We start from the raw sequence: 22,496 nt of genomic DNA on the forward strand, positions 1-22,496 counted from the left end.
AAATATGGACAACTGCTATAACTGCTATTACCATGTTGAAGCAAAATACAACTGACTAGTGGTATTTGTGTAACACTCTTTTGTTTTTAAATTTATTTATACTGATCCTCAACCAAAAGTTGAGATGTTGATTCTTTTCATTTTAATCCTGTTTTCGGTACTAAAGATAGCTTCTTGAGTTTTTTATTGCCTAGTATGATTTAAGGGTGTGCTGTAGTTTTTCTATGATTTTTATATGCCATAATTTTGTCACAGAATGATCCGTATCAAGGTAAAAAGAACAAGAAAAAACTGTGAAAGAAATACAAACACTTATGGGTCAAGGCAACTTAATAGAAATTATATTTAACCACTTCCCAGTCCAATTCTTTAAATACAGGATGACCAAAAATGGCATTTTAAAATTAATTTTTATAAGATAATAGGAAATATAAAAATGACAATTGTATCAAATTTATACCATACAAGAATCGACTGGTTGAAATGACACCTTCCTTCCTGACAGATGCTCGGGATAGTCGGTATATAAACTACCGTGCTGCCTGAGTGCAAATGATACCTATTACTCCAAGAGCTGCAAATGATGCCATTACTTTCCTCTTGCTTTTAAACAGCATATGAACTATTTTCTTCACAGGCCTACCCAGATATGCCAGAGAAAAGCTGACTACCATAGCTAATCGTGAAGTCTTACCTTAACCCTTCAACAAAGTATTCTCCAATCTTAACCTGTTTTTGAGAAGTTTCATCTCAGTGGACTAGACTGTAGGAGACAGTTTAAATTTTCTCCAAACTCTGCTTTTAATTATATTCTATTAGATACTCATTTTCCATCCCCTAATAATATATTGAGTAGACTCTCCATCTCTTCCTAGTCCCATTTAGATATTAAGATTCAGTCCTGCTGAAATCTTCAGTCTCCTATCCAATTTACATCTCACTGCCTTCTTTTCCCTCACTAGGCAAAAATGCCAGCTCTAAAGACCAGAAGTGAGGAAGGGTGTGGCTTACTCTTTTCCTTCTTCAACTCCAAATTAGAGCCTGTGCAGGTATGGGTTGTGGAAGGAAGCTCCACCATTAAGACCCTGTGGAGAGTGTGTATGTGTAGTTTTCTTGAATATGAGTCCACTTTTCCTGATCTTCTAATAAAGAGGCAGGCAGAGCTGTTGATTTGTGCTCCCAAACCCCCTTGCATTTGATATAACACCACAGTTGTCCAACAGCTGCTTGAGTAGCAGGATGCCTGCCTCTTCCTTCATCCTCAGTGCTACTTTGTGGAGAATCTTGAGATCCTCTGTCCAGGTCCACTTCTGGGTCCTCTGGGAGCTCTGGTGATATTACACTATAGTCTTGGTCCCAGCCTGCAGTAAACCTCCACCCTTCTTCGCCAACCTATCCCTAGTTCTAGAAAACTCCAAAGAGAACACAGACAGGACTGTGTCTGTGACTGTGTCTGTAGTTACATACTCCTCCCAACCCCAAACTTTATGCTGCCAAGTTTTCTTAAGGATTATCTCACCTAGTAGGTGAGGTCTTAGATTTTCAGCTTAGCAAACAATGAATTGTGGGAAAACATGTAAGTGTCTCCTTTCTCTGACTTCTCATTTTTATGGATTTTGCCTCCTCACTGGAGTAGAGAGGGAAGAGCACCTTTCTTCAAGAACCTGAGCCCTCCATAGAGCATTAAAACCAGTCTTTTCTCTCTTCACCTTCCTTGCCACTGTGGGGTAGGAAGGTAGACCAGGAAGGATGAGATGGAAATAATAGGTAACATGAGTACTGCTGGAGGGAGGGCCAGTTTAGCCAGCTTTTAATATGGAAAGATGGTGGTACTGATGCTGCCTGGCACCAGTTGCTGATACCTTTCTTTAGAATCATTAAAGAATTTGTTGTTGTTGGCTTGTTTACTTGTTTTTGTTTTCTGTTACACTTTAATTTCTTCTTGTTTTTCCTAAGGAGTGGTGAAACCAGAAGTGTTGCTAAGGCAACAATAAAAATGATGAGTTGGGGTAACATCAGGAAGACCATCATGGTGGGGGATAATTAATATGAACCCTGGCAAAGAAAAAGTGATGATCTGAAGGAAGACTTATTTACTGGTAGAGAGGTTATATATTTTAAACAAAAACACAATGTTGTTTCCTTCTCCTTGGGTCTAAACACAATGAGTTGAATTTGTATACAGAATAATGCTATAACAACTAATATTACTAGCTACTGCTGGCCAGGGTCTATGGAATATATTTTTATGCTAGGTTCTCTGGTAAGGGTTTTAGGAGGATGACCTCATTTAATTCTTATCATAACACTTTGCATTATGTGGTATTATCTCCCTTTGACAAAGGAAGAAGCTTGAGCGGAGAGTCCAATTTTCATGGGTTTTTTTAACAGTTATATCTGCTTTTCCTAGTACAGGAAATTTTATTTTAAACTTTGGAGACATGGTTCCTCTTTTTGACATTTGCTAACTCAGTAACTGGCTAATCAAATTATAATGATAATGCTGATTAATTGGTACTAATACAAATATTTTATGTGCTTTGCAATATTAAAAGGCACAGCAGGAATTATAAGGACAGCTGTCTACTTCAAACTCTGAATTTTCCATTTCATGCCTCTTTACTGATATATATTAAGGCAAGCATTTCTTTTTGAACACCTAGATGTAGCAAATAGCACTACAGATACATTCCCATTCAAGGTTGACTTTGTTTACATACCATTTGTATTTTGTAAATAACCATTTGCATATGATTCTTCATACTTAAATGATGCCATAAGTAAAATCAGAATTTTTATCCTGATAAAATTCTTTGATAGAATTATTTTTATTCTGAGAGAATAGAAACAAGTGCAATTATTTTAAAAAACAAACAAAATGGCATACTTTAAATAAAACTACTGTTTATTACTAAACTATTATTTTGTCCCTGAAAATCCTTACTTTATAATCAAAAATACTTCAAATAAAATTTCACCTTATTGTGCACTCTTAAGAACATTTAAAATATATTAAACAGAGACTTATTTTTACTTTTTAGAGAAAAATGGATAATATATAAATAATACAAATTTACATGTTATGTCAAACACTATTTCTTTTATAACAAATCTATTATTTTCTCTTATACCTTTAAGTCTGTCCTGAGCTTTTGATCCACATGTTTTTAGAAAAACTTTTTTTTTTTTTTGGTACCAGAGATCAAACTCAGGTCCTTGCACTTACAAGGCAGGCAGTGGAATCACTGAGCTAAATCCCCAGCCCCTTGATCCACATGTTTATGGACCATGTAAACACAGTACTCATGGTCTTCCCTACCCTCAGACCTGTTCATTGTGTGGTCTTCCTGAAGGCTTCATTCCATCTGTTTCTCAACCTAGAAACTGGGGCTCTACCCTTAACTTCCGTTCCCTGCCTCCTCCTCCATACTTATTCATTCACTGTCTGTTCATCTCACCTACTAAAATATTTGGGGGATCCATTTATTTCAAAGATAACTGTCACTCTTCCAGGCCAAGATACCCTTATTACTTTCTTAATTCACCACAGCAGTCCCTGAATGGACCTTTCTTTCTTGTTCTTGACCCCTTTAGTACATTCCCTACTATATGTTAGAATGAGCCTTTTGATTTAAAAAAAAATATGGTCATGTCTTCCTTCTGCTTAAGCACCTGACCTGACTCTAGGGTTTGCAAGTTCTTTCTCCACTCTTGAATCTTTGCAAGTAGTGTTTCCTCTCCCCAAACACCATTACCATCTTTACCAAGCCAGCTTCTGCTAATGTCTAAGGTTTCATGTAAAAATATCCCTTTTTTCAGAGATTTTAATGATCCAAGTCTGGTTTAGAGCCTGCACTCCAAGAGCACATCATATTTCCATTCTCACAGCACTTGTAGAATATGTTTTAAACCCTACTTTCTGGTTTCTCCAAGGTAGCAAAATCCATGAAATTGTGGCTTCCTATCAATTGCACTTAACCAAGTGCTTGTAATATTTTATGGATTCAATAAATATATGTTAAATGAAAGGATGAAGAATGATTCTTAGCATTACACTTTCAATAAATTATGCATCAATTTTCTTAAATAGCCTTCTGTAATGATGAAATTAAACTCATTATTAATGATTAGTTTCCTATGTAAGTTAATCTTCATCATTTTAAAAAGAAAAGAGCAGAAATTCAAAAATCAAAGGGGTTATTAGCTCATGGATAAAGAAAAACAGTAATATAAATTCAATTCAGTAAGATAATACTGAAATTTTATAATGAAGTATTCTTATTTAATAAAGGAATCTTATGGAAGCACGCTGTGCCTAATAGCATGTTTGACACTGTAGTATTTACAACAACTTATTTTTATAACTATTTTGTATCACATTACTTTACTGAGTCTGCTGTGACTACACTGGGCTCTTCTGTCTCCTGACTTACCAAGAAATGCTCTTTCCTTAGACTTTCAAACCACTTGTTCCTTTTACATGAAAGGCTCCCCCACCCTGCCCGAACAGCTAACTCATTTCATTCAAGTATTTTCCTTGATGTCATCATTCTGAGACCTACCTAACCCAGCTATTTAAATCATGAAATAACTCTCCTAGAGATACCACACTTCCTTGCCAGCCTATTTTAAATTTCTTGTACAGCAGTAGCCATCGTCAAACATACTGTATAACTTACTTTTTATATTCTGTATATATTGTCTAATTCAAATGTACTGCTCCACCAGGGCAAGGGTTGTCATTTTTGTTGTTCATTAATGCATCTCATATATTCAGAAGAAAGCCTCACAAATAGCAAGTGCTCATTACATATTTGTAAAATGAAAGAAACTGTCATGAGCTTGTGGGCATAATAATTTTTAAATTAATTATTATAATAAACCAGTATATGATTAATTCCTGGAGCAAGTTATATTAATTTAACACCCTGAAGACTTTTTTGCCTCCAATGGAATATTCTTAGTGTATGAGAGATCTGTAGCTCTCTCCTTCGTGCTCTTTCCTCCCTTTATCTTACCGTAACTACAAACTGTTGCATGAGGGATGCATTTTAGAACTTATTACAATTTATCTAATTCCTTTAAATTCATTATAATTTTCAAATAAAAGACCAAGCTTGCAATATCCAATTATTCCCATATTATGTTAATGTATGTACAGACATGTATACAAATACACACTACTGGAAATACTTTTATTTGGCTCAGTATGTTCATCTTGCCATTATACTGAAGTTAATTATTTATAAACAGCGGAGGAACATATTTATCAAAATAGTAACTAGACAGTTTGAAACTTCATATACTGGCTTTTCCTTTTCTCTTCCTCTTTTCCTTTTTTTTTTTAATTCCTTTTCCACTTCTACTTGTTTTTTCTTGCAAGAGCAAATGATGGTTTTGATATTTGTTCTTCTCATGTCATTTCTTTCTAAAGAAGGGAAATTCCTTTATATATTTAAAAAAACTAGCCTAGCTTCATTTCCATATTAAAAAAGTATCACCATTTACACAAAATAAAGTTACTACACTTTTAAATTTTAGACATTTGTGACTAGATGAAATCAGCTAAGTGAATCATCTGTTTCTAATTAATAAAATCAAATGAATGCAGCAGCCTTCCATCTAACATTTATTTCTCATATTCATTGTTAATTTGCATTTTACTTAATGAACATCATGAGTCTTTTAATAGTAATAGTTGTGCTGTACTATCCTATTTCTGTTTGTTAGCTGGGCTTCTAAGATTTGAAATGAGAGAGAAATATTTACCCACTTACTTCTCACTTTATAAATACTGTATTTGTCTTGCCCAAAAGATGGTTGCCACCTGTTCTACCTATAGGAAGCCAAAAATGTCTGCTACAACCAGTGATTAATAATGATAAGCAGAAGGAAAAAAGATTGAAATTCTTCTGGGATGGTCATATTTTACTCAAAATAAGCAAGTAGCATTCAATCATGAATTTTTATTGAATTAATTAAACTTTAAAAATAATTTTAGAACAATTTGAAAATTTCAATAATAATATTTTGGGAATAAAGGCTCAAAATTCCAAGTTGACATAAATAAAATCACATAGTCTCCAGTAACGTGCATTTTTTTTTAATGAAGAAAATGGTAGGTGACGTGATCATATTGAGAGAATGAATCATACAAGATATCAACTGAAATCATTCTGTTTTTCATAGCTGTCAAAGGTCTATAGAAATCACAGTGGAAATGGCTTAAGCTTCTGAGTGAATAACATCAAGGTAGATATATGTAGATAAAAAACTGAGTTCATCTTTGTATCAGATTCCTTCCAGTCTGAAAAAGGTCAGTAATTATGACAGGACACAGATAAATACTTCATATCCTGAGCATGTGTTTCTGACCAAAGAAACACACAGAAAAATAATTTTTAAAATAACCTTATGGAAAGATCTAGAACCAATCTAGATCTTGTTAGATGTTATGGAAGGAATTATCTATAAGGAGCAATGCTTTTAAATGTTTCTCTTTGCCAAATATGCTACTACTCAGTTTACCTTTAGATCATAGCAATTTCCATACAGGGTGAAAATGATCAACTTCTTCGCATTTCAGTCACAACCCTGGTGGGCTGTTTGCTGTCAGACTTCTGTCTGCTTGAGTGAATTTTCTTGCAGGTTAAAAGACTTGAGTTCCTTCTCTCCCTCTCCCTTTAACCCTAAGCCTGCAGGGCAAACAGACAGAAGCACACATATGATTAATATAGTACAGCTGCAAGAGTGACTGATTTGCATATGTATTAATAGAGGCAAAAACCCCAACAACAATTAAATTATATACAGAGACATTCTGCATACTAAAGAACAAATGCAAATAGGCCTGAAAAAGTGCCGTCAGCATTTTTTCTGACTTTTCCAAGCCCATATGGGCTAGAATCAGAGCCTACCAATTTTCAAGAATCCCCTTTAAGGAAGAACCTGTTAGGGGCTGCTTCCATAGTTATTACCACCCCTATGTTCCCAGGAGATGTTTAATATTTGGACAATGGAGACAGTACAAACTGTCTTTTTTTCATGCTATTTCTGTATTTTCTTGCTTTCAGCAGCTTTATGATCTCTTTTTAGATGATAACAAAAATATGAGTACAGGTATTTTTCCATTGTAATGACCAATCATGTATATGGTGTACTTTAAAATTATATTCAAGGTTCTATTGTTGCCTATACTAAAATACTTCAACTATTAGTGCTAGATTTTTCTGGTCACGACTCCATTCCTGCTCCTTGATGCCATACTGTGTTCTCTTAATCAAAACATGTTTAAGTGACTCAAATGTTTCTGGGATAATTAATATACTTAAAAGGATTGCTAGGCTCAAGGCCAATAGTAGATATAATTCTAGGAACAACACCAATTTATTGTAATTTTAAAAGTATAGTTTTTTTCATTTTATCATGAAAAACAGAACTATTTGATTTTCTAATCTTGGCTATGTATAAGAAGAGAGAGCAATTAATATTTTTCACATTCACAGATTATGTTTATCTTAGGAACTTGCTTATTAGCCAAATTGTTGGTTTAGTTTATGTTAAGAGTATTTTTTAATTGAGTTGAGGACTATTTTATGAAGACAGATTCACTTTGGGAGTAAAATTCTACAGGAGTAAAAATTATCACCTTAATAGGACCAGTAACGCAAATGATGACAGATGCCCCTTAGGGAGAACAAATATTATTTTGTTGTTGTTGTTTTTGATCTCACAAAACTGTTGAATATTATCTATGCATATTTTCATTGTTTATATGGTTAAGTCAAAGCATGTAACTGGAAAGTGTAAATTGCATTACTTAGTACTTGTAAACACAGGATGGCAGTCTTCGTTATTAATTATATACAAAAAGTTCAGTCTCTTGGAGGATAATTAGAAGGAAGATAATACAGCCTAACACAAACTTTTTATTAAGACATCATATTTGTATTAATATTTTAAGAGATGCTATTACTTTCTGAGAGGTAAAATGCCATATTAGTTATAAGTGTGATACCTGCAGCAATCGATGCCTTAAATCATGATATTGTTCCTTACTAGCCCATACATATAACTTTGGGCAAGTTACCATGGAGAGACATGCCTCAGTTTTCGTGACTGTAAAATGTGAGTATAAATGATATCGTACTAGTAGGGTTAAATGACAAAATACATGTAAAGTGCTTTGCACAAATAAAGCATTAATTATCATTTATCAAATATGTGCTAGGTAAGAATCAATGCTTGGGGTTACTAGCAGGTTCATAAGTCTTGTTAGCTGGTATTAAAACTATTTTGTAATGCAAGCACCTTGTTTTTATTCATTGCCTCTAACTAAACCAAAATAAAGACTATACAAAGTCTAAAATAGGGCCTGGGTTTTAGCTCAGTGGTTCCACCCCCTGCCTCGGAAGCACAAGGTCCCAAGTTCGATCCCAGGTACCAAAAAGTCTAAAATATTTTGACATAGGTACTTTTAGCGCAGTATACACTTTTTAGATAAATAACATAAAATGTTTTCTGGTATTACTGTTTGAAATTCATTTATTTTCTAGATATATTGGTAGAATTATACATTGTGACACTTGTTTGTTATGTGTAACACAATTATTTCTCAAATTGAAAAACTTTAGAAAGTTGTCATTATTTGAGGAAGCCATTTTATTCCAAACTTTAATGTGGAAGTAAAGTATAGACCTGAAGAATCTTGGAAATTTTATTTATTCATCAGATATTTATAGTTTGTAATTTATTGGGCTAAGAATGATGAGGAGGGCAAAACTGAGTAAGTTGAAGCTTTTTAGTGGTGCTTGAAGTTTATGAAAATAATGAAGTGTAAGAGTGGAACAGTTTGGAGAAAGGCATAAAAACCTATTATCCCAATGACAAGTATATTTGAAATGGAAAAGTCCTCAGAGACCCTTGAAAACAGTTGTTTCAAGCTGTTCACTGGAGTCTGTCTTCCAAGGAGCCCACAATAACATGCACTTGTATGTGTTTTATTCATAAAGTTCTATGGGTTAAGATAGAATTAAAGATTCTGCTGCTTAACATACTTAAGATCAGTCTTCTATATGAACTTCTTAATTTTATAGAAGAGGCAGTTTAAGCTTTAAGTAGTGACCAGGCCAAAATAGGTATTAATAGAAGTGTGCCTAAAATCCTAGCAACTCAATGTTAAATCTAGCTTCTTCCCATTTTTCCATAAAATCCTTGAAAATAAATGCATACACTTGTATATGTTATGTTTAAGTTGTTTTGGGTAAAGGTGGGGGAGATAAATAGCTAATTTTTGCACTTAGACCATTAAAGAAGGATGAATAAAACAATGGTTAGGATTTGCATATTGGTAACAATGGCAACCTTCTGAATTGCTTAATTTTGCTGAGTTCAGTAATTGTGCTCTGTGAATTAATTCTTTTGTGGAAAGCTATTGAAAGATCAAGGGATTTAGAAAACAAAACAGAAGCATGCTGTTTCATATCTATTTGTACATAGAAGGTTCAAAGTGAGATTGTTTACATCACAAGTCTCGTTGATATTTTATTTGCTTCTCAGAAGAAAGGTAGTATTCAAAGATGGTTATATAATTATGGAGATATGATTTTCCAGTCATGAATGAACTATTCTGACAGGAGGATCCAGAAGAAAAACCACATTACAATTTTGAGCTATCTTTGGTTGGCAAGTGTCTTCATAAGACTTGAAAATAGAGCCCATTGAATTCCTCTTGGGAGGAAAAAACCTAAACCTAGCACATTTCAAATTTGTTGTTTCCTGTGGAAGGTTCTCAGTATTGTTCTGCCAAAAGGGTATGAAAAGAAAGTCGGGGTGGGGGAAGGAGTGAGCCCTAATTATTCCATCTTTCTTAACCTTGATCTTTTTCTTCCCTCTTTCTTTTCCAACCATTCTTCCAGTGAAAAAGTAGTTAGGAAGAAATACAGGAACAGTTGCAAAGTATGCTTTCAAATGATTTGCTGCAATGACCATTGAAGCAGCATAAATACTGTCTCTAATATAGAAATGGTAAAGATGGTAATGCTTTCCACACTACCTGAACTTACTTAACTTACTATTAAAAATACAAGAGTGATAATGGTACCATTACTTTTTTTGGAATGAGGTAAAACTGTAGAAAGTTTAGTATCTCCAATCTATAATAGTTCCTTTAAAATAACAGAAATTTCTCTTTGAATTTTGGCCATACAACTTGAGTGGTCCTTATCTGAAATATTTGGGATCAAAACAGTTTCAAATTTTATACTTTTGATAGCTTCTGGGATATTTGCATAGACATAATGAGATATATTTGGGTATGAGACCCAGGACTAAACGTGAAATACCATTATGTTCCGTGTTCATCTTATACACATAGCTAGAAGGTAATTTTATGTAAATACTTTAAGCAATTTTCTGCATAAAGCAGTTTCATGTATGGAATTTTCCACTGTGGTGTCATGTCAGTGCCAAGAAAGTTTTGGATTTTGAAGTATTTTGGATTTCAGATTTTCAAGTTAGGGATGCCCAACCTCTTCTATTCTTTGTAGCTCCTACTACTTTACTCATAAATACATGCTCTAAGTATTTTTCGTATGATTCATTTTACATGATGTCCTTTGGTTTTAAAAGGAATTTATTAGAATTCATACAAATAAAACATTTAGTTACTATACAGAAAAGAAGTGAAGACATTTAAATGATTTAAAAAATAAAGCAAAGGCCCTTACATGTTCCTCATTTTTATTCTCATCTTGGTTTGGTTCACTGTGCCTCTGATTCCCTTCCAGAGCAATTTTGAATTTGGATGCCATACTGTCACCTGAGATGGAAGTTGGCATTTAATACAGTGTGAAACCAGGAAATATCTTTCTTTCATAGATTCAGTATTTGCATTGTAACCAGTTAGTAGTATATTGATACATCAAGGCAGTAACCAACTAGATGACTTGGAGGACGTAAGATTTTTCCTTTAAATTCTATGTAAAAGTTACTGCTACAATAAATGGTATGTATCATATAATGGGTTATGGACTTGAGCTCTAGAATAAGAACTTATTTGTCTGGTCAAGATACCAAATACCTCCTATGACATAGAAAAATCTTATTCCTATATGATAAAGATATTGTGACAATTAAATGAGTACATAAAGAGTACTCAGCATGGCATAAGCATCATTAGCTGCCATTATTTTCATCCTGGATTAAGAGCTTTAAGCTCTCTGAAAGGAGCATAACAGATTCTTCAAAGTTATCAAGTGAGTTTCTTGGATTGCAGAAATTATGTTCTGTAGTAGAAAACAGTATAGCAAATGGAGAAATCCATCATCAAGTTTGTGCTGAACACCCTTGGAACCCAAGAGTCCTCATACTTAGTGGAAGCAGAAAGTCTTTATTAAAATAAAATCTCTTCAACATAAAAACTTTCTTCTACATGTCAGATTACAAAAACCTGTTTCAATTCTTACTAAAAATATAAACAACCTATTTTTCTGTTTGTTTCCTTCCATCCAAGTTACTAAAACTTTGCTTTTATGGCATTGACAGTTATTTGTGAAAGGAACAAACTTTTCCTTTTGAAGAGAAAGCCGTTGTGTTATTGTAAAGTTTGTAGCACTTTGTTATAATGAAGTGAGTTTTACAGGATAGATAAGACATTATAAAGGCAACCAAAGCAGTTGCCTAATTATAATGATCCCTTTCTAACTTCTTGTATTGCTCAGCAGATACAGCAGGCCCTTTTCTAGTCTCAAGTTGCCTCTAATGTAATGTATAAATCTGGTTTCAACTTATTTTTAATCTGCCCAAGATTCAAGTTTTCTTATTTTTAAAATGCATGTGTCTATAGCTGTCCTATCTGTAAACCATGGAGGAATGGATAAAATGGGGTAAAAGAAGGGCCAGGGATTTAGCTCAGTGACACCGTGCCTGCCTGGCAAGTGCAGATTCCTGAGTTTGATCCCTGGTACCAAAAAAAAATTTTTTTTAATTTTTAAATGGGGTAAAAGAAGCAGTAATGAAAGTAGCTAAGAGTTCATAAATCTTCAGAAGAAGCCTTTGCACTTTACAAGTGGACTCCCCTGACTCATGGATACACATTTATTCTTGGGCTGTCAAGGAAAATGTGGGAGAAGGGCAATGGGGCAATTGCTGATAAAAGGGGTTCAAAAGAAATTCTTCAAACCCTTAAAAATAATGAGACTAGCTCTGAAGATCCAATTTTGAAAAAGGTACAACTCCAGGGAATAAACAGGAAGATGAACAATCAGACCACAGCTAGATTACCCAAGGGATAACCTAAGAATATTAGGAACATGTTTACACACATGGAAGAAAGACCATCTAGAAATAGGCACATAACAGTTTGACATGAAATGGCTTCATAGTAGTAATCAGAGTGCCCTTTTATTTTGAATGGCACTGCCAACAGGGTGGGGACTATGTAAGTTTTTTTGTCCTTAAGGCCCCTAATGATTTCAAAATAGAACTTATTTCCACAAATCTACTCACATGATCCTATTTCTTAAATATCTCTGCATCTTTCGCTAGAAATATAAACACAATGCCTGTCTTCCTTTTTTTCTCTCTTCACTTAACTTCTGTTTTTAACTAGCTTCCTCTATCAATCCCTTTCTACCTTTCTTGTCATCTTGGCTCTTCAGTTCTTTCCTCTTTTCTGTAGTTCATCAAGTTCTGGAGTTCTGGTTTGCTAACTGCGTTTTTATTCTCCCACAATAGTAAAAACATGGAGAAACTATCCACATTAGAAATATTTCTAACAATTCTAATACTGATCCAAATAAGCACACATGAGTTAGGAGTTGGGATTAGTATTACCAAATGGCAAAGAGAAACTTTATCAGAGAAGAAGATGTCTAGGACTGTTTTTTTTGTTTGTTTGTTTTGGCCTAATAACAATTGGTAACATCCTAGGTATTAGAGGATATTAGATATGAGCTTAAAATTTTGTTCATCGAAAGTCATCTTTAGTAACAAAACCAAATTCCCTGAATGTATCAAGGAGACTTCTGTTTGGTTATATAACCTTTAGGCTTGCTGGCTCACATTAAGTGAAGAGGAATCGTCTTAGACCACATATAAAAATATGTAATATAATTAATGAGTATAAGTAACAAAGCTTCCTGTATATTGTATAAGTTTTATAAAATGAGGGCAAGCAGCCTGCTGGGTGCAGATTGAACATGGCTGCAGTGGGGACTATAACCCAACACCAGCTCTTCTTCACACTCTCACTCCCATTCGAATCAAATATTTTAAAACTAAGCTTCAGAGATTGGGATGTGTGAGTTCCCTTAGCAAGGAAACACGGGTGGAAGCACAGGTCATTGTTTTTACACCAAAAAAAAAAAAAAAAAAAAAAATACTGCACTGTTGGTTTCGTAGCGGGAGCCAGCCAAAATGGGAAGAACTGCTTTTCACCTTGTTTACTTAACAGTCTCCTATCAGTATTTTACACTCCTGTTATCTCAGATGGTGGGTGGAGACCGATGGCTCCCTTCTCTTCAGCACCCTCAAGCCTTATTATTCATTCTTTAAAGGCTTGTGGGCACATCTGATACATACAGAGATCAATCTGAAAGGCTCAGGCTTTTAAAAATGTTTATAATCTGCAGTGGAAGCAAATCCCTCTTTCTCTAATTCTGTCTTGGTTAAAAATGTCTAAAACATTTAAGAATTAAAACTCAGAGTTGTTATAATTTTTTACAAATCTCTTTTATTCATTTCCAAAGTTTCCATACATCTAAAATAATTATATTTCAAATGCACACTTCAGTGAATTTTAACTATCTCCACAATCAGAAGAAAGGAAAATTCTGTCAACCTCTCCCATTTCCCCAAAATTCACTTGCTGTCTTCCACCACCTTGGAAAGGAATTCTCCTATCTCCTGTCCAGGAAGTCTAACCCTGACTGATAGGATAGTTGAATTTGAGTGGAGGGAGGGAGAGGTATCTTATGTTTCAGTCCATATTCCTTCAGTCCTTCCATTTTTTTTTTTTTTTTTTTTTTTTGCTTAAATTCTTTCGTTGGCACATTTTAGGTATACAGTATGTTCACATTTATCATTGGATGCTTGTCCTTCCATTTTAATATGACTTTCAGATCTGTTTAGTGTCCTCAAAGCCAACATTTCTGTACTCTATTCTAGAGACTAAACATTTACTGTTCTCTTTATATTACTTTCTTACCTTATTGTGCTAGACGAATTACTGAAGTACTTAATTTCTACTTTCAGTTTTATTTTTTAACTTTTGATTGAGACCTCAAAGTTTATGTGCTTTTGTAAATTTTCCGTAAGGTTTGTTTTTACCTGGTAAACGTATGTAAAATAAAACTTGCCCTTTAAGTATACAGTTCAGTGACATTGAGTAGATTTCCATTGTTGTGCGACACTATGCATCTCCAGAAATTTTCCTCATCTGAGACTGAAACTACACAGGCACTAGACATTAACTTTTCATTCTCTTACTTTTAGTCCCTGGTAACACTTCTACTTTCTGGCTCTGAATTTAACTATCCTAGGTATGTCATATATGTGAAATCATATGTTTTTTGATCTTTCATATGTCTTATTTAATCTAATTTCTTCAATTCATGCACATTGGACATGTCAGAATTTCCTTCTTCAAGGCTGAATGTTATTCCATTATATGTATGTGTGACAGTTTATTCATTCATACATTGATAGACACTTGATTTGTGATGTTTCCACTTTTTGGCTATTGTGACTAATTCTTTTTTTTTTGTATGTAGGTGTACAAATGTCTCTTTGATTTAAATCTTGCTTTCAATTTGTTTAGATACATATCCAGAAGTAAGTGCTGAATTATTTGTTAATTTTATGGGGGTTTTTTCCTTTTCTTTCCTTTTTTTTTTTGGTACCCGGGATTGAACTTGGGTCCTTGAGCTTGCAAGGCAGATGCCAGAACCACTGAGCTAAATCCCCTGCCCCATTTTCTTTTCTTTTGTATTATTCCTTTTATAGATGCTATCCTCATGGATTTAAGGTAGCATCTCATGGTGGTTTTGGTTTGTGTTTCCCTATTTGTGATGTTGAGCATCTTTTCATGTGCTTACTGATCATCTGTACATCTTTTTTTTAGAGAAATAGAAGATTTTTTACTAGAATATTTAGAAATTCCTGGATAATTTGTACTTTTTAGTTTTCTCACTTTAGGCATATTTGTAAATTTTCTCATAAATGAATAAGCAAAAGAATAAGTTTTATGTCCAATTATCCTGGGCATTAGAGTTTTAGTAGCCTTAGATTTGCTTATTAGGTCCATTTCCCTAACCTTGCTAGTTTACATCTTCATAACCTAAAAAGCAGAATAGTGAGACTACTTGCCCAGTAGAATTACTGTGCAGGTTAAAAATACGCAAAGCATTCTTAACAGCATAACACATCAACATGAATTTAAAATTTGCTAATAAAATGTTAGTACTTATAATAATCTAATCTGCTTAAGTATTACAATAATACTTTAATGCTTTGTGTTTCTGAATCTACTATTCATATTAGCAGTACTCTCCTATAACTTTATAAAAAATAGAGAACATGTTTTAAAATATCAACTTCCCGGGAACTAGCACAGTAGTTTTAAAGAAATATTTGTTGTTGACTAAATGAAGGAATGAATAAATTAATGCATACATGTGTGCATGTTTGCACACATAGGCAATTTTGTGTTTGACCTGTATGGGTTGAGTTTCAGTATGTGGCTTTTCTCATCACTCCAAGTGAACCCAAAATATGTGTTGCCTCAAACTCTATTGGATTGATATTTAAAGAACTGTTAAGTCTACGGCCAAGTATTGAGTTAGAGGAGAAGGGCAAAAGTTAGTTTTTTGTTTATTTTTTGCCTTTTTTGATGGCTAGAGAATAAACTATAGGTGATGTTATCTGAATTTTGTTTCTGAGGGGCTTTTTTCTGATTTATTCAATGACTTTAGCTGTGCCATATTTCTTATTTACTGTCAATAAGATAATAGGAAATAATATTTACTAATTAAATTGATTCAGCTCTACCATAATATTTATAGAGGACTTTGTGAACCTTTTATTAAGTTTTGAAGAGGTGGGATATTCTAGAAAAATGCAAGATGAATAGAGTAAGTTGATACAGTGTTGATACTTTAATCAGTAAAATTTCTCAATTATAGAGAAAATGCTACTGCAAAAATATGTGTTTCCTGTACTAATATATTTTCACTTTAGATCAGATTGGCTTTATCCTCATTTTTTATCACTTTTTATTTTCGAACTGGCTGAGATCTGAGGTTAGTGTGCACATGCTGATTTCAACCAAATGTCCAAGTGATCAGAAGAGGAAAAGAGATGATCCAAATAAAAAAGAGAAATGTTAGATTTTTTTAAAAAAGCTAATTTGTCACTTCACTCATTGAGCATGAACTGAATAGACTTCTAACCCTTAAAATACTTTTTCCCCCACTTTTTATTGCTCAGAATCTTAAGAGCTTTATCATTTGCAGTCATAAAATGAAAATATACACCAAACCCTCAAAGGGCAAGTATGAAATTAAATTATATTTGGGCAGCTGTAACCTTTTAAAACGATCAGATTCCAGTTAATGTATTTCTTCCTGTTCCAAGTGCTGCCATGGTGTTTGATGGTGGGAAGCAGTCCAAAGGGCATTGGGAGATAATAAATTCACTGTAAATTTCACCCCAAGGCATGTCTCCATACACCAAGGCCTCCATTTAGCAAGGCTGACCTAAAACTCTTGTCACATACAAAGGTCATTTAGGTTGGGGTTGGTGTGTCCCATCTATCTTTCCTTGATGTAAAGAGTGACAGTTGGAGCAGGATTGAGCTCATAAACAGTCATCTGAATATAAAAAAAGAAGCTGTCTTTGGAGGAGGAGGGGAACTTGAAGAGAGAACTACCCTTTACAGTGGGAAGGCAAAGGCTGTGCTTTCTGCAAAGTCAATGAATGGTCGATACTGTTCATAGCTTCTGTTTCAGAAAAACCATTGACTTGGAAGGAGCGTTGCTAGGTTTGGTTGATTTCAAATTAAGTACTCTTTACTGTTGCTTTTATGTTTATCTTTATTTCCAAAGCTTGAGGTAATGTTTAGTATTTTTGAAAGAACCTAATATGATCAACTACCTTTTTCTTTAAAATAACAATACTCTGTCACCCTTCCACATCTTTTTAAATTAATGAAACAATGCATGTGAACAAAACAGGAGAAAATTCGATTTAAAGAAATAAAGCTTAGCGTGGTCCAGGAAGGCAGTGATTTTTTTTCTATTGCCCTCTTGATCTTTTACTGAATTATGGTAAAATATCTGTAACACAAAATTTACCATTTTAACCATGTTTAAGTGTACAGTTCAGTAGCATTGAGTTTGTAGTGTTGTCTATGTGTTACTGCTATGTCTAGGACAGTTTTCTCATCTTGAACAGAAACCCTGTACCCGCCAGTCATTCCCATTCCCTCCTTCCTCTTTTCCCCAGGTCCTTTGTGACCTCTGTCTCCTTTCTGTCTCTGTGGATTTACCAATTCTAAGCACCTTACACTGTAGATGATATCATACAATATCTGTCTTTTTATGTGTGGCTTATGGCAGTTAGTATACTGTTCTCAAGTTTCTTCCATGTTTTATCATTTATTTTTTAATCATACACTCTTAAGATTAACTTAAGGTTTTTAAAATCATGACTTCTATTTACAGATGGATGAGTCATAGATAAATAAATTCCCAATGAAAATAAGCAATATAGATTTTCAGAAAAATATTAGGCAATATTAAATGTAAATAATGAAAGTTAAATTATTGTGAATTTCCAGGAGAAAGACATTTTAAATCTTTTCAGGAAGGCAGAGGTAGCTAAGTGGCTGAAATAATGCCTAGTACATAGTAGATACCTAATAAATGCAGAGTCTGCCAAAAAAATATACATCAGAAAAGAAAAACTTGTATAAATATTTTAATATTAAATTTATTGAGACATCATGAGATTAATACAAGTTACCCATGGCCTCTACAATTATAAGAAGTGCTCAAAACAGTGGCCATTAGCTTCCAGACATTTATTAGTGTGACAAACCGCTGAAGTGTGTATACATTTTTTGCCAAACTCTGTATTTATTGAATGAATAAATGAATTGATGAATTAATTTAAGGCAGAAGAGTAGAGTTAAAATAGTTATCTCTGTACTGCTTAGATGATACATGAGAAGTATGTCCTGAACAACTGAAGGAAGTGTTGTGATCAAAGAGGTTAATGAAAGTAAAAATACATGAAAGCACAAGGTGCTGTTGCAGTGTGTATTTATTTTAATTGATTTGAGAATTATATGCATTTTGGATAGTGTAAATGGCTCACTTTTGCTGTACTTATCCTTTTTAATGTACCAGAAAAGTGGTTTGGTGACAATGCATAGAAGCAAGGAATAGAATTTCATATGATTAAATCCTTAGTATAAATTATACAAGAAAGATCAAATATTTGAATAAGGATGAGACTCAGAATGTTGAAAATTATGTGTCTACATTTATTGTATAATTGGTTTTGAATCAATTTTAAATAATGTAAGACAGTGATTAGGTAAATGTTGTTCCAGTTATAAGTGGGTTGGAGGTGAACCAAGCCCTCCCAGTTAATTCTCCCTATTAAATGTAAACTAATCTCATAGAGCTATAAATCTAATTATGCCATTTCTTTTCTTAAACTACTAGTGCTCCCCATCTATAATTCCAGACACCTCTGCCACCATAATAGAGCCTCGCTGGCTTTGTTCCAATACTGTGGACTTGTCATTCTCCCTCTCACCACAAGGTTGTTCTTCCCTACTCCAGGTATATAGTTCCATCAGCTTACTTGCAACTTCCGGGTATTAATGGTTTCAGGGAAGTCCTTCCTAACCTGGATACCAATAACATGCTCTTTTGCATGCTTTCATAATATCGTATGCATACTTCTTTTATTTGGTATTTACCACCTTTGAAATTTTATGTTTCATCTGAGTACTTATTTCATTGATAACCTTCATGTTTTATGTAAGATCTGTGGGGCTAAAATCATAGAATAAAACCAGGACTTTATAAATATTTTAAATCAATAACACATGAATGATAATAAGTATAATAGCTTTCTCCATGTTCCATTATATTGTCCCCTAAAATTCTTTTAAAATATTTTTAAAATAGCAAATGGAAAAGAAAACTAAACTGAAACATATTTTTACTGGCTGTAAAGAGGAAGAAGACAGACAAAAAAATGCTAGAAAAAATTTTCGCTTGGACAGTTCTCACTTTTCTCCTGCCTTACCTCCCCAGTACTGTAGTTCCTGTCAGAGGTACCTGTCACAACTTTTATCAGAAACCCTATCCAGTTACCCTCCAGAGTTTATCTAACTCTTTATATTTGTCTTAGTTACTTTTCTCTCATTGCTGAGGCAAAATGCCTGACACCCAAAGTTAAAGGGGGAAAGGTTTATTTTGCTCACAGTCTGTAGAGGTTTTAGTTCATAGTTGATTGGACACAGGGTGGCATGGCAGATAGATATGGCAGAGGAGAAACAGCTCATGGCAGACAGAAGGTAGCAGAGCAATCAAGAGATTTTAACAGCTTCTTTCTGCTCCTTTTATACTCTGTCTAGGCTACAGGGATTAGGGAGGTGCCAAACCAATCAGTGGACTGATTTAGTAGTTACACACCCTTAATCCCAGCATCACACCCTAGATCCAGCCACCTCTGAAAAAGGCCCATCTTTGATTGCCTGAGGCTTTGCGGGGACATCTAGACACAAGCAATAACATTGTCATGGTATAGTAGTTAGGAGTCATGAGCTCTGTAAAAAATCAGAAAGACTTGCATTCTAACCTCAGCATTGCCTCTTACCTTTGTGACTTTGGACAACTGACTTTCACTTTCTCTGGGACTCAGTGTCCCCCTCCATCAAATAATGATACCTATTTCCCAAGCTTCTGAAAGATAGTGTGAGAGTGTGCTCAGTGAGTGTTCTATATACACTTCCGTTATTACGATTTTTATTGCTGTTGTTCAACATCCTATTTCAGTTTCACCCAGAATTTAGATTCATTTATCTTAAATTGTGTACTGGAAGAGCCAACACTTAATATGAATATGCAATACATTATCTTAAATATAAAGGGAAAATAGGAAGGAAAAACTAAGAGGGAATCCACAGCAGGAAGTTTTTCTCTTTTCTTTTAACCTATTATATCTGTCACATATTTATGCTAACAGTGGAACAGAACAGCAACTAGAAAGTAAAAAAGTCTTTAAGTAGTTGTGTGCATTCTTCAGGAGAGTAGAGTCCTGTTAACCAGGATTCAAAAAGCCTTAGCCCTTGAATAAGCCTTCTACTGTGATTCTGGAAACTATCATTATTTACTCAAAATGTATAGGAAATCCCACTTTTTTTTTTTTTTTTTTTTTTTTGGTACCAGGGATCAGGTCCTTGTGCTTGCGAGGCTGGCAGCAGAACCACTGAGCTAAATCCCTGGCCCTGGAAATCCCACTTTCTACTGATCTGTAGGTAGGGGAATTCCACCTCTAGCCACTGCAGCAAAGGTAGATGAATTTGCATAGTGTTGATGTTTGGAAAGTGCTTTCCCACAGGGACATTGCTTACCAGATGATAAGTTTATATGGCACATGATACAAAGGAGAACTGTAAGGTCACTCCCACTTCTGACACTACACCTTGTTAAAGCCTTGGCAAATTACTGGGCCATCATTTCCACCACTGAATCCACAGAATTGTTGTAATATTCCCTGAAATGGCATGAAAAACTTCTAGCATAGTGATTAGCACATCACAGTCACGTCAAAGTTACGGTTTTTGTACTTCCTATCCCTGAGTGTGCCAACTTTTTCCAAGTATCCAGCAAGTATGTATTGTGGAAGTATGGTATTTTTTATAATATACAATGTAATACATTGTTTTTATATAATATGAACTGGTGCACAAGTTCTCTTCATATTGAGTTAGAATGATTTTTTTAGTGATTTGATTATTTTCATCCCCCCAACACACACACACACACACACACACACACACACAAAATCTATTGGGATAAAATGAATAATGATTTTATAATCATAAGCTTAGCCAAAGAGAAGCATTTGCTTTAAAAATCTTTCTGATAATAACCAGCTTTCCTATCCTAAAAATGCGTATTTGATAAGGACAGATTGTTTCCCCTATTAAACATTTCTCTTATTGTTGCTTTGAATGGAATTTCAGCAGCATTTTCCCCTGAATTAAACTAATTAAAGATATAAGTATAGTCACTGATATATAAAGAGATTTGAAGCGTCTTCCAGCCAGTGTCCTCCTTACCTTGCCAAATGGAGATGTATTTATTGGTTGGTGACCTCAGGGATAGATGCAGAGTGTTCGTCCTCCCTTCGTAATGAACAGCAAGTCTGGAGCGGCATAAAAAGGGTCAATCGAATAGGTCATACATCATATGGGGAGGCAGATGTTGGAACATATTGTAATGGATTACTGTGCAGTACATGAAGATGGCTTGTGGAGTAGAAAACCGGGGGGGAGGGAGGGAAAGAGAGATAAACTATCAGTTGGTGTTTTTTTTTTCTTATAACTCTCATGAAATGTATCTGGTTTTTTAAAGAAAATGCTTTAATTATCGGAGTAAAAATGTTTTTCCCTTAGCTGTTCAAGATTTATTAGTGTATAATAAAATGCAGAAAGCCTTTAAAAAGCCAGTGTATTTGAAGTGCTGCTTCTCTATATGCTTCAATTTCTGAAATGTGACAGAAACAGCATGAGAGCATCTTACCTGTGGAAAAGGTCGTAAGATTTAAGCAAATTCAGATGTATCTTGAGTTTTTAGCAAGATGCCATCTTAACACCCTCACAGCACTCCCCTCCTCATTTGTAGCTACTTATTCTGTCCAAGTATCACATTTACTGAAACTGAATTTGGAATAGAATAAAAAGATTGTCAATGTGCTCCTAATATTTAGAGATAGCAGCTTTACATAAACAACATTATAGGTTCCATATGTTTTTTTTCACGTTAGCATTTTAACAATGAAACTACACTATGATCATATACAACAACTTCCTTTGGTTTCCCAGCTTTTCTGAGACATATCACCCAGGAGTGATATTTTTAAGGATAGCCAGGTCATAATAATAGTAACTTCCACCTTAGAGGCCCTTGTTTCCCCAGGCAAGCCTGCTGGAGTGGCTCACTTGTTTCTCTGAAGGAAGGACCTTTCTTTTCTGAAGTTGAAACATTTCTTTTCCACTTGTGCCATGTCCTTCTGCTGAGATCACTGAAGGTCACTTTACAAGGGCTTTGTCAACTTATATCATGTCCTTGCACGGTCTGATATTGAAATTCCTATGCTTTGGCAGCTCAAACTTACTTGATTTTTAAATTATACTCCATTGACATACTGGGCATTAGCTGTCCTTTGTATGGATAAACCTCCTATGATAAATC

General features: G+C 34.4%; 1 protein-coding gene across 47 annotated transcripts in view; it reads left to right on the forward strand.

Annotated features, from left to right (window-relative positions):
• The window catches only part of Sox5 (SRY-box transcription factor 5), a 973,116-nt gene that overhangs the window by 870,155 nt on the left and 80,465 nt on the right, over nucleotides 1-22,496 (forward strand). The window lies entirely within an intron of this gene.

Source organism: Heterocephalus glaber, unplaced genomic scaffold (assembly GCF_053883595.1).
Source record: "Heterocephalus glaber isolate CG9 unplaced genomic scaffold, H.glaber_assembly_v1.0 deba00001444, whole genome shotgun sequence".
Taxonomy (NCBI): Eukaryota; Metazoa; Chordata; class Mammalia; order Rodentia; family Bathyergidae; genus Heterocephalus; species Heterocephalus glaber.